The sequence below is a fragment of the Plectrocnemia conspersa genome, unplaced genomic scaffold, assembly GCF_051122295.1.
Source record: "Plectrocnemia conspersa isolate PC_06_02 unplaced genomic scaffold, ASM5112229v1 ptg000003l, whole genome shotgun sequence".
NCBI classification, from domain to species: domain Eukaryota; kingdom Metazoa; phylum Arthropoda; class Insecta; order Trichoptera; family Polycentropodidae; genus Plectrocnemia; species Plectrocnemia conspersa.
In genome coordinates this window covers 530,584-543,568 of record NW_028277167.1, presented here as the reverse complement: position 1 = coordinate 543,568, position 12,985 = coordinate 530,584, and the positions used below count along the sequence as shown (strand labels likewise).

Sequence of the window (12,985 nt, the reverse complement as noted above, 5' to 3'; positions counted from 1 at the left end):
ATATAATGTAGAATTTCCTTAGACAGAAAATTATGAGATGATTATATTTATATCATCAAGCTTATTGTCATATGATCTTTGACATTTTTTTGCATTTGGTGGTTGGTATTAACAAGATATACCTGATCTTTATATCTAATTATTTTATCGTTAAATATATACATCTGGCCCAACTAATTTTTTCTCCTTTGGCAATTTATAGCTCAGATAATAGCCACCCCCAAATGAAAGGGATTTGATAAGTGTAAAGATAGATTGTAGCACTAATTTCTAGTAGACATCTTAAATGAAACGCTGTTAAATATATTCATTTATATACTTCTTATACTTAAGTCTCGGTCATGCGATGCCATCGTCAGTAAGAATGAACTGGTATTAGCTGTCAGTACCGTTAGGGGCATCAATCAATCGGTCCGTATTAGGAAACGGGTTGGAAACGTTGACAAGAATTGGCAATCGGGATAAACGGAACAACGCTCTGCTGCATCGCTCCAACTCCACTTGATAAATTACCAAAGCAACGTTCCTTGCCTTTGCTAAATTAGCTCCAATGATATGCTAAATATTTCCTATTTTTTTCCGTCGTCTTCATATTTATTTGTATACATTTGTATGCAGCGTACCCTCGTCATGTCGAAACATATTGACGGAATATTCACGGCAGGATCAATATATTTACGGTAAGCCTTCGGAATGTCTGAAGGCTGCTAACTCTGACACGCGTTTTATTTTGTATCAATCTTCTGCGGGTAAAAAACGGGCGTCCGTGAAAGGGGTGCGATGTAATTGTGTTTCCGACTTGACAGCCGAAAGGAAAATTAAAAAAAAACTCAGAAGTGATACGTCACTGTGAAGGAGTGTGTTATCAAAATTAAAAATGAAGTAGCTACAAAAATATTTTTATAATATAATATTTATTATATATATATATAAAATTATACGATGATTTCAATTAAACCTTTCTGATTTTTATGATGATAAAAATATTTTTTATAACTTTGAACTAGATTTCCACTAATTTTCTGCATCACATGCTGCTTTTTAACCATAAAAAAATATCACTGGGCATAATGTGTTTTACAGTTGGGTGTCAATGACTTTCACGTGGCTCGTCTGCAATGGATTCTTTTCTTTCCGAGCCAGAAATAAACGAGTATCAAATTGCCAAATTCCGCACAGCGGCAACAATTAGTGGCGTTAATTACTGACCCCCGAAAGGGTTTTTTAAGCCCCACCGAAAGATTAACAGTCGTCCGATAAATCTCCTTTCCACGAGAGTAAAAAGCGGTCAACGTTTCTTGCGAATTTTCTTTACTTTATTTTTTATCTCTTAGTTGGTATTATTCAGCGACCTGCATTTATCATGAATAAAACATGAAAACCACTTCTTTAGCTGAAATAAATACTAAAGAAGGAAGAGACCGAGGAAGCGCTGCGGCCGTAAATAAGATGATTTTTAAAACAATAAATTAAATTAAGTTTCATTGCTGTAATAAACGTTATTTAAAAAAAAGTAATCTCAGGGCAAATTGCTAGACGCAGTATTTAAATTTTCAATATTTTTAAAAGGATGCAAAATTAATTTAAATATGTTTTAATTAGACTCATACCAAAATGTAGATGCCTATATAAATCAACAGTAGTTCTTCTAACACACTATGATTCGCTATTTTCACAAAAAGAGCTATCAAAATAGTTTTGCCAAATCTTAATTAATGTATAATATTTTCACAATATTTGAAATACGTGAACTGAACGCGAAATTTCGCTATCACGCGAAAACGCGTGACTGGACCATAATGCGATAAAACCAAAAAACTGATCATTCTAATCTATTAGATTTGAATATGACATTTTAAACAGCAAGATTTATTTATTTATTTTATGTATCACAGTACATAGGGAAAAAACAATACATATGTAAATAATAGGTAGGCTATAGGTGCACTAACTGTGAGTACCTGGATGAGAATAAATCAATAGTATCAAACATATGACTTAAAAGTTAGATAGTTGTGATTAGGGAGTTGTCTAATTCTCATTTTCTTTTTCTGCGGTAATTCAAACAATACTTGATAATTAGGTGGTGCACAAAAACATATTGTTTTATTAGGATGGGTATTAGCTTCACAGGCAAATGTGCTTTTGTTCAACGTATATTTGTTGTTGCGTATATATTTTTTATACGCAACAACGTGCTACAGTGAATACCTAAATAACGACATTCCCAGTATAACGAATCTTTAATTTGTGCTCTAAAAACGTTTATACACAATGTTTTCATTGTAACGAAGACTGATCTCAGTATAACGAAATATTTTGATCCGAATTTAAGAATGACGTTACATCTTGCCACTATTTCTCCGAATTCAGTTTGTCTTTGCCGTCTTTTTTGCAAAACTTTTACGACCCTAAAACAGTTTAACAAATTGTGTTTATTAAAGTATCCTTAAAAATGAACAAAAAACGATTTGTCAGATTGTAATTGGTCAGGAGTAATACGGTAATTAAATATAAAATAAAATAATTCACTTTCCTTACATTCAATATAACGAATTTTTTTTTTGGTCCTGTGAACTTCGCTATACTGAGATTTCACCGTAGTACGCCTTCTCTCGTTTACTTACGTTGAATTAGCTTTTCAACGAGCTTGCCAAACACAAAGATGTTTTCGTGATAGCTATGAGGAGCTAAAAAATGTGGGATTTATTTTATCTGCACACAATAATTATTTTTTAAATGTTTAATTATATAATTAATGTTCGTATATTGCCCATCATAACGCATTGGAGAAACCTGTCAAATCATGGTGATCAGATTTGTAACAAAAAATTAAATATGTCAGAAAACATTTTTTTTATTGTTTTAAAAATGTACAGCTTAGAAAAAATAATCATTAAAACTATACATGAGATATAAAATTTAAATATAAATTACACGATAAATGCAGAGCTATTTGATATTTTAACCGCACGTAAAGGGTTACCAAACAATATTATTCTATTTAATTTTAGAATTATATATTAAAGTAACACTGCTATTCTCAAATTTGCACATTTTTAAAACTCTTCATGTTAAAAAATCTATAGTCATTGGCAATTTTATATTTCAATAAGAATTGCATTTTTTTTTATTTTAACGCAAATTTAGTTCAAAAGAATCAGTATTTTAAAACATAGCACTTTTTTAAAAAGACGTTTGTTAAATTATAAAATAAATTATGTTTATAAAGGACTTATTTAGCGAAAGCTGTTCAATGAAATAATTTTAAAAATTGCTACCTACTGACTGATTTTTTAGTAGAGTAGAAAAACTTTGTTTATAACATCTTACAACCGATAAAAATATATTATTTTTACTATTATTTTCTTCGTCTACGAGAATTATTTTTATTACATATTTCTACTTTTAGACCCTTATCAAATACTCGGGTGCGGATTAGTATTTTAAAAGATTTCAAGATAGTGTTGAAATGTGTTGGGATTTTGGGTCTAAGTTGGATATGGTTGAATGTAATACGGATTTTGGTTTGTGTACATTAAATTCAAATACTATATTTTCTATTTATCTATGTTACCCATAAAAAACTACCCATTGAAATTTTCAGCATCATGCGTGAATTTCACTCGCACGCATTCGTGCGCAAAATCGCAAGTGATTCGCCACAATAAATCAACGTCGATAAAAATTGAAACAACAAAAAAGTGTGGCGCAACTTATGGATATAGCTGTGTATAGTAAAAACAAAACGGGCACATTTATCGTCGTCGCAAATGCATAAATATGTGCGGGCACGTTTTCGGCGCATTTGTATGCGAATCTCGGCCCGCATGAATGCAACGTACCATAAAATGCACCACAGGGAACACCACACACAGTCCAGATTGATTATCAAACAAAATCGTTAACGTGTCTGCTCTTTGGGGGCACTAGAAAAACATTAGATGGGATATGGTGTGGTTATAACGTATTCATACTGGTATATGTATTTTATATACATAGCAACGGTCGAGAGCAGGGCTCGTGGGTTTGAAATTTAATTACGTTACCGCGTTAAACTACTCAAATTTTCTAATTATTATTTTTTTACAATATTTTCGAACTATTTAATAGCCAATAGTAAAATCGAAAAAATATTACACCATATTATTTTATATTTTTGCTGTTTATATAATGCCGATTTTTAAATTATGATATCATTCATAAGTAAATAATATACCCACTGATTAGCTATAATTTAAACAAGCTCATTGCTCGCCTGCTAACCGTTTAACCGTCAACGTTCAATAATCGGTTAATTTAAACCGCCAACGCGGTGTAATTGGATAGCAAACGTGAACGAAATTAAATTTGGTTGCAACTGAGCGAATCTCTTGGGGCGCTCTCTAAAAACATACCTAAACATAAATCTGAGTTTGTTATTACAGATGGAATCTGGTCATGTAATTTATAATAATTGAGTCAGATTTAGAAACTCGAGAGTCCTTTGTGAATCTTCTCCGGGTGCTTGGAATTTTATTTAAGCGTAATTATGCTCATGCACAATGCGTGTAATTATTTCGGAGTTATTGTCATCATATCCAGGGCGGATGTCCGCTGAGCACAATGCCATGAAAATTCCGATCTCCAGAATGGAAAATTTCATTTTTGCCGCATTTCACGCCGTACGACGACAATAGTTTTCCACCTGCCGCTGTACACTCATTATCCCAGACGACCTGCGGAAAATTACCGAGGAAAACACAGTACGCCGAAAACCCTATATTTATTCTGTGCGAAATTTCTGCACATTGCTTCGTCGTTGACGTAGAGCATAAAAATGAGTTACTCCTTTAGAGCAAAAGTTTTCAAAGATACAATGAAAACATTTTATTTTATTTTGCTTCAATTCTAATATTTAAATTATAATAAATACAAATACATATATTAACGTAAACACAGAGTAACATCATCAGTTCTTAAACACAATTGAATAAACGTTTTGTTAGATGAGTTATATAGTGATTTTTGAACAGTAATACTAAAATTTTATTTATTTATTAAATTTTACATTTTTTTGTAATGTGCAATAATAATTTTATTACACGTTTCCGCTCTTATTTTTTTTTCATAATATCAGATATCACTATAAAATGCTTTTTCATAGAGATTCATATAATATGTATAAATACGCTGATTTCCTATTTTATTTGAAAAACACTTTATCGTTATTTTTAATTGAGATTTAGATTAAAAATATTTTTTTATTATCTACTATAAAACATTTTAACGTTTTAACTTGTTTATATATTATTTTTTAAACGGAGTTATTATACCAATAAAAAATATTTTAATTACAATTTTAATGTGCTTTACCTCTTTACTTTCCTCTCAAAAATATGTTTAATCAAGTTTCGATTTTAAAATAAGATAACGAATTAGATTGTCTAACCAACTTAGCCGATTTAAATACAATATTTTTTCAACAAATTTCATATCGTTTTTCTTCGAATTTTTTTGTGTACTAGTTTTAAAAAATATATCTTGGTAACATATCAGCTAAGTTTGCCAGTTATTTTGATATATTATCTTGCTTAAAAATGGCGGATATTAAAGTTTATTAAAGCTGATATAAATAAATAGAGAACAAACGTGAAAATATAAATAAAAATAAAATCACACTTTTAAAAATGTTTAGTTCTATATGTATTTATTTTATTATATTTATATTTTATTTTTCTCTTTTTTTATGTGGGTTTTTAAGGACACGTTAACTGCCGTAGTTTAAATTATATTGTCATAAAACATATTTAAAAAATTAATTTTGTGAATATTTCGGATATGTTTGTTAGCCAGTCTGATCCGCCATATTGATTTAAAATAGCAGCTATTTAAAAATAAATAAAAAAATCGTAACAATTGCTATTTAAATAACAAAATTGTTGTTCTTATACTATAATTATATATTTTATTTTTAAATTTATTTATGTAGGTTTTTGAGGAAGTTCATTGAAGTTATTTTACCGCTCACCGTACACGCTTGTGTACACCTATTCGAAGCGTGATTTGGTGGGTTTTTTTTTCTATAATTATTATGGAAGTAATTACTTATTTCGAAACTATATTGTTGTAGTGAACTATAAAAAAAATAATTTGGCAATAATGCGTAAATAAATGTCATCGGCTTATTATCACAGTACAGTTTTGAAACAAGATTATTTAGGTAAGATGCTTTAATCGTTTTTTATTATAAATAATAAAATATTTTGACTAGTTTTTTATTATTATATATATTTAGACTCTACTCTAACGTTCCAAACTATTAGTATGACAATATTTTTCAATTACCAGTGTTAGGCTATATATTATTGCCCTGTACACAAGCGTGTACAATAGGCATCTGACCGTCAACCAATTGTATAAAATTGAAAAAATAATATTGTGCAAATAAATTTTTAGCTAATTTAACTAGACAGACTTATCTTCCATCTTGTTTCAAAATTTTGGATATTTTAGTTTTAAAAAATGTAACTTCGTTAAAATTAGAGAAGCCAAAAACGTTATAAAATATATTTATATTTTTAAATTCTAATAAATATCTTGGCTGAGTTTGTTGGTCAGTCTAATCCACAATATTGTTTAAAAATGGCTACTAATAAAAAATAAATAAATAAATATAATTTCGTCACAAATAATCATAACAAACTAGCAAAAGAGGTAAAAAAATTATTTAAAAATTAAAATTAAAAATAATATTTTTCCCTTAAGAGAAATCCTCAAAAGAAATCTTAATAGGGAAAAATATTTTAATGACAAAAAATGTATATAAATCTACTTAATTCTTGAAATAATATTTGTAAATCTTAAACTTTTTTATTTACTACTTTAAATTGCATCTTACATTAATAAATATTGTAATTTGATTTTAAAAATGACAAATCAGCCGAAAGAGTGGTGAAAGATTCAGTAAAATATATTGAAAAAAATCAACCTCGTAGTGGTTGTAGCTCACGATCCTCATCAATGATGAAGAGGAGACTATTAAAATGTTTAAATCCGCAACAAAAGGGTTACAGCCTCTCGACCCTTGTTTGCCAAGTAAAAGATTTCGCATATCTCCCGTGTCAGCTTCTGTCCTCCAATATATCGTGTTGACCTGTCCTTTCATGTAAATAGGCAAACATATTTCAATGCCGCGCAAAACGAACGCGTGTACCTTAATCTCGAAGTACCTATGTGTATGCTAATACCTAGGTATGTCGGTTAGCACACATGCGGACCGAAACGGGCAAAAGCCCAGCAAAGCCCTCGAACACACGGAGCTTTTGTGCGATTCGTGCGATTTGTAAATATGCCCAGCCCCTATGGCGAGCTTTCGTAAACACTCGGAGCTTTTTCGCGCAAGCTTTTGTTTTTGGAGGTGCGCTTTTGCTGGCCTTGAATCATCTCTTTCAATTAAACGTGCTATAATTACAACACTAGCATCGAATCCTTTGAAAAAATAAATACAAGTAGGTAAATAATCAACATAAGTCTGCTAGTATATTTTATAAAGATCTGAAAATAATTGTGGTATTATTTTAATATTGTAGATTAAAGCTTCGCTGTCCTTCTAGCGAATAATAAATTTTAATAATCAATGAGCGGAAAAAAATAAAACGCTTCTGGGGATTTCCGCGCTGCGGTCGGGTAGTGCTCAACTTTGACGGTTTACCGTTTTGCCGGTTAAATGTGTCGGAAAAACGGTTAACAGTAATTTCGGCGGGGTCTCTTTCTCTTTGACTGCTTGATAACTCTGCGGGAGGGTACAATAATTCAAAGAGTCCCGAAATTTTGCGGAAGATCCTCTTCGCGGGCGGCTGGAGGCAAATCTTAAATTAAACGTGAAAATAATCGGCTGAATAAAGTTTAAGTATCATGATGTGATGTAGGTTGATTTTTGAATTTATATTCTTCGTTATTATCCATCGGTTAGCTGTTAAAATATATAGCGACATTTTTTTCCCATTCAAACTATAAAAATCACGGTGAAATTGCAGTTTTAAAAATAAAACAATTTTCTTTGTTATACGTAAAACAAAATTTTAGGGTTGCATATTTTACTCCATGTTACGAGAAATGACGAGCGCGTTTTATGCTATATCACACATTGTAGGATTTTTTTCTATAGAACGCATACTCATGCATATGTTTAATTTAGCCCAACCGAAATAACACTGCAGTATTGATTTACAATTTATGCATGTATATGTACACAAAGCATTACATATGACAACAAATGGGTCAGTTATTTTAGTTTGCACCAATCCGGAACTGAAAATGCATAGAATGAATTCTCGCATACTCTGAACTATATATAATATGTATTGAAAAATAATGAAGTTCTGAAATGCTAAACCTGTACATGCACACGAGTACCTAAAAGTTTTCAAATTTATTTCGGTTCGTCTGACCTTATTTTACTACCTTTAAACACATTTTTTTTTGCGAATCGTCTTTTTGCTGAAACCGCCTTTTCTTAAATAAGCACACTTTTGAAAAATTCATATTTAAAATATCTGTTTATATATTAAACGTATTTATTTTATATTTTCTAAAATTCCAACTTGTATTATAATTTAGAGAGCATCAAAAAATATTGTGTTAAATATTTTTCGCAAATTTCCGATTAACTATGTATCTTTGTTTTAATTCATCCATAAAAATGCTTTGAAAAGTCTGTTACTTGCCAAAGTTCATGAACTTTTTGAACAACCTTTATATTGCATATCAGATTTTTTTGATATATTAACATTACCCCTTCGGGGATTTAAATTGAAATGTGTGCAATCTGAATCAAACTTTTTTAAATCTGCTTCCAATGCTCGTATTACTATTCCTTGCGGGGCAATAAGCCGTAGATTTTATTACAAAAAAGTCATTTTTTTCGTATTTGTGTAGGTAAATGAGGATTGTTTGGTGTGGGCTTTTGAAACAATTCCATTTTCACACACAAAGCAATCACGTCTTCCGAAAAAGCGTCTCAAGGGAGTAAAAATTGATCAAAGCCGCTTTTTTGCCTGTTGATTTACAATCGAGGCTGGTTTGCTTGTTTGTTGGTTTTTCGATTTGTTGGGCAAATATTAGAAATACAGGAAGTAAATACATAGCTTGCGTCATATATAGTTTGAAGAGTGAAAACTCACATTTCACTCAAACATAACATATTTTTATGAAATATAAACATTCTTTAAATTATTTACATTTTTTATTAAATAACTGTTAAATATTAATTAATATTGCTTTCATAAATATGCTTAAAATTAAGTTTTTTATAAATGTGGTTTACTTGAAGTTAAAAAATCGTTTATGATCCACACTGAAGTATAAATGTTACTTTCCTCTACGTAACCGCAAAAAAATATATAAAAAATATATTGATTTTTTGTCTTCCGCTATTTTCTGTTTGTGTGACACATGTAGCCGCCACACTGTGAATTTTATTTTTTTAATGTGAAATAATAAAAAAAATCAAATAACAAATTTCATTATAATATATTTTTTATATAAAAGTTTTAATAATGGAACAAATTAAATAAATCTCCAATAACACGGTAGTTTGAGGACGTGCCATTTGGGTGCGTGTAGTTGGAGGACTTGAAAATATTAATACATTATGTACGTATGAATCTGGCGCGTGTGGTGAGGTATCCTCATTTTGGTTCGCTCACACATTAAGTAAGGGACACCCAAATAGCACGTCTCCAATTTACCGTGTTATTGGGGGGTATACTGTACTTTGCTTTTTTTCTATTTGTATTTAATTTTAAATTCATCCTTTTTTCATTTTTAATTATACAATATACAATTAGTTATTGATTAAAAAATTAATTCAAACAATTTTACAGTGCAGCGTGAAATTTTTGGCTATTTCACTTTTAATTTGTTTTAATAAATTTATGTTTTTTATGTTTCGAATAACCGCCATTTTGAACAAGATAGTGAATCATGCTTTCTAATGAACTTAACCGACGTATTAATAAAGCTATTTTTAGAATAAGTTTTACGTCGATAAGAATAAAACTAAATTATTTTACTTCATAATTATAAATGACAGAAAAACGGGAATAAATATATTTATTAAAAAAAAATATTTTAAATGTTTTTTTACTTCTTTACTATTTTTCTCTACAATTTTATAGCATAATTACTATATTTTTGCTAGCTGATATGATTAAATGTCGTGTCTTTAATTTTTTATCTTACATACATAGGAAAAAAAACTTTTTTTTTTATTTTCAATTTATATAATTTTTTTTAACAAGTTTCTGTTTTTTATTGTTTTGAACATTTTTCATTTTGAGCAAATATTTGCATATTAATTATGTATTTTTTTTATTTACTTAGCATTTATTACCTCTATACTTTTTATAGAGCAGATTTTTATTACTTTTTAGGCATTTTTAAAAAAAACACGTTCAAATATTTTTTTATTTCATTTTTTATTGTCAACAAGATTATATTTAATATTCTTAGTAGCCGCCATTTTTTAACAAGATTAGACCAGCTAACGTTATTAGCTGAAATATTTTCAAGATCTAATTTTAGAATAGTTTTTTAAAGACGTGCTAATTGTCATTATATTCAATATATACGCTATAATTTAATTAATCGCCACTAAGAATCATTTTGTAAATTTGACACATTAGCATCCGCTCACGCGTTTTCGCGTGACAGCGAAACTTTGCTGTCAGTCCATTCATGCGTTTACGAGTATCGCAAATATTTTAACATAAGTTAATAATTGTATCGTACGTATTTAACTTTTATCCAGAAATAGCAATATATACATTAATAATTATTTTGATAGCGTCATAAAAAATGTCACTTTTTATTGAAATATATACATTTAAAATTTCATGCAAATAGCGATCCGCAATGTGTTAATAATGAAAATTGAACACAATGAACGGCGAACGTCACTTTGGTTATAATTAACTCAATTTGCTTAAGGGTTTAATGAAAATAGCATTTCAAATTTAATTATTTATGATTATATAAGCTGTTTGTTGAAATTAATATAATAGTTGTCTCTCCAGCTATCTTTAACAAGCACATGAAATTTAAATTGCTTAGACACATTTTGATTTACCAAAACATACATATACTATTAACATACATATATATTAAAATAAAATTTTGGACATACGATTAAAGCTGAAATTGATATCTAATTTAATCTGTCACAGTGCTAGTCTTAAAATATTTTTTCAGTATCGGAGAATAAATTTAACCCATCTGATTTTTAGCTCCATTATCAAATTGCTCTTTGCGGTTCGAGAAAATTTAGTTTCCGACCTTACGAGAAACCTCCATAAATGTTTCACCAGCAATGCTTCCATTAAATATTTTTTCTGAATTGCAGATCGCCGAATTCGTCTTTCGTCCCTTACACATTTGGCATATATAATTCAATTGTGTCTTTCTTCCCAAGCGACCCTCATTTTTATCCGCCAGAATGACCTTCTCGAGTGGGCAATCTTTGAATTGAAAAAATGTATACAAAATATAAGTAATATATTTGAGAATCTTTTCGACTTTTTGCGTTCTGGTGTTCGCCAACCCCTCGGCATAGTATGCAAATCGCCGCATTATGCGCGAAAAAAATATGTAAATCGAACGAAAACACAGAACCCTTAAATTTTCACGCCGATGTTCGGCCCGAGCTATTTTTTTAATACGTTCTTGAAAGTAACGTCGCGGAAAAACGGTCAATATGGTCTGAAAATTATTTCGCTCCATCTACTTTAACCTTATGCTCTATGGATGTGTTTAAACTGTTTCAAATATGTCGATTCGTATGTCTTTTATCTTATCAATGAATCAAATCAAATGTTATGATTATTTTTAGATACCGTCATATATTACAGACCTTGCTCAGTGTTGAAAAAATAAATAATCAAAGTCAAAATATCACTTGGTTCATTTTTTACTTTTAGAAAATATTTTATCTTTTATATTTCAATAAATACGTCAAAACTTTGTATCAACCATTATATACGATAGGGTTGGAAGATATATGTGACAATTTCGATATGGGGAAAAATATGCAGATATGTTTAATGGAATAAAAGCATAGCGTTCGACGAGTGCAAAATTTATAGGGTCCTTCATAAGGTAGCGGAAACGAGGGGCCGCAGCCTTTCTGTAAAAAGTGTGAACCCAAACTTTGTCGGTTCGATTGATTCAAACCACCACCGTGGGTGGTTTTTCGATGGAAAACGAAGAGCATCTTTACGTATACATACATAAAATCTATAACTGTTAAATTGTAATAAATCTCTCTCTCTGTCTCATAAATGGAAGTAATCAAAGAGCCTAGAGGCAGTCGAATGCAACCGTGAGTTTCGAGTGGCAATAAATTATGGCCATTTGGTCATAGCCCGCCTTTGCTAACGACTGCAACTGAACTAAGTGCGATTAGATCCACAACAAAAATATCACTAGACACTGTAGAGAGTTCGTTAAGTAAGTCGGTTTGTCGATAACGGCGCGCTTGCAATGAAGTACATATTAAGAGTACCGGAAAGAAACCGTTTTTTTTAGAGAGCTTTCATTCTTTGCTATCTACTGTAGAGCTCGTTCTTTTTATTATTGCTACATTTGTTTCAATTGGATAATATCCTCGAAATTAAACCTACATGGTGTGACAAAATAATTGGACCAGGCATTATTTTTCATATTTCCACACATTTTTATGTAATTTAACAATTTATTTTTGCATATTTTAATAAAAAAAATAATATCTAGTTACACCTTTTTTGGTTCGTTAAGTCACACATTTTAAATGTTTTTATTTAAAATATCGAATTAATATTTGAGCACTTACAGTGGATTTAATAACTACTCGACATTTTTTATTTGATTTATATCAGATAAATTACCTGGCCAAAATAAATCTTGTATATTTCCAAGTAATTTCTTATTTATTTTGGCGTGTGGCAGGGAGCTGCATCTTGCATAAATA

At 30.0% G+C, this 12,985-nt stretch overlaps 1 protein-coding gene across 9 annotated transcripts in view; it reads left to right on the top strand.

Annotated features, from left to right (window-relative positions):
* The window catches only part of Dys (Dystrophin), a 623,806-nt gene that overhangs the window by 429,530 nt on the left and 181,291 nt on the right, over nucleotides 1-12,985 (top strand). The gene's annotated exons all lie outside the window — the stretch shown is intronic.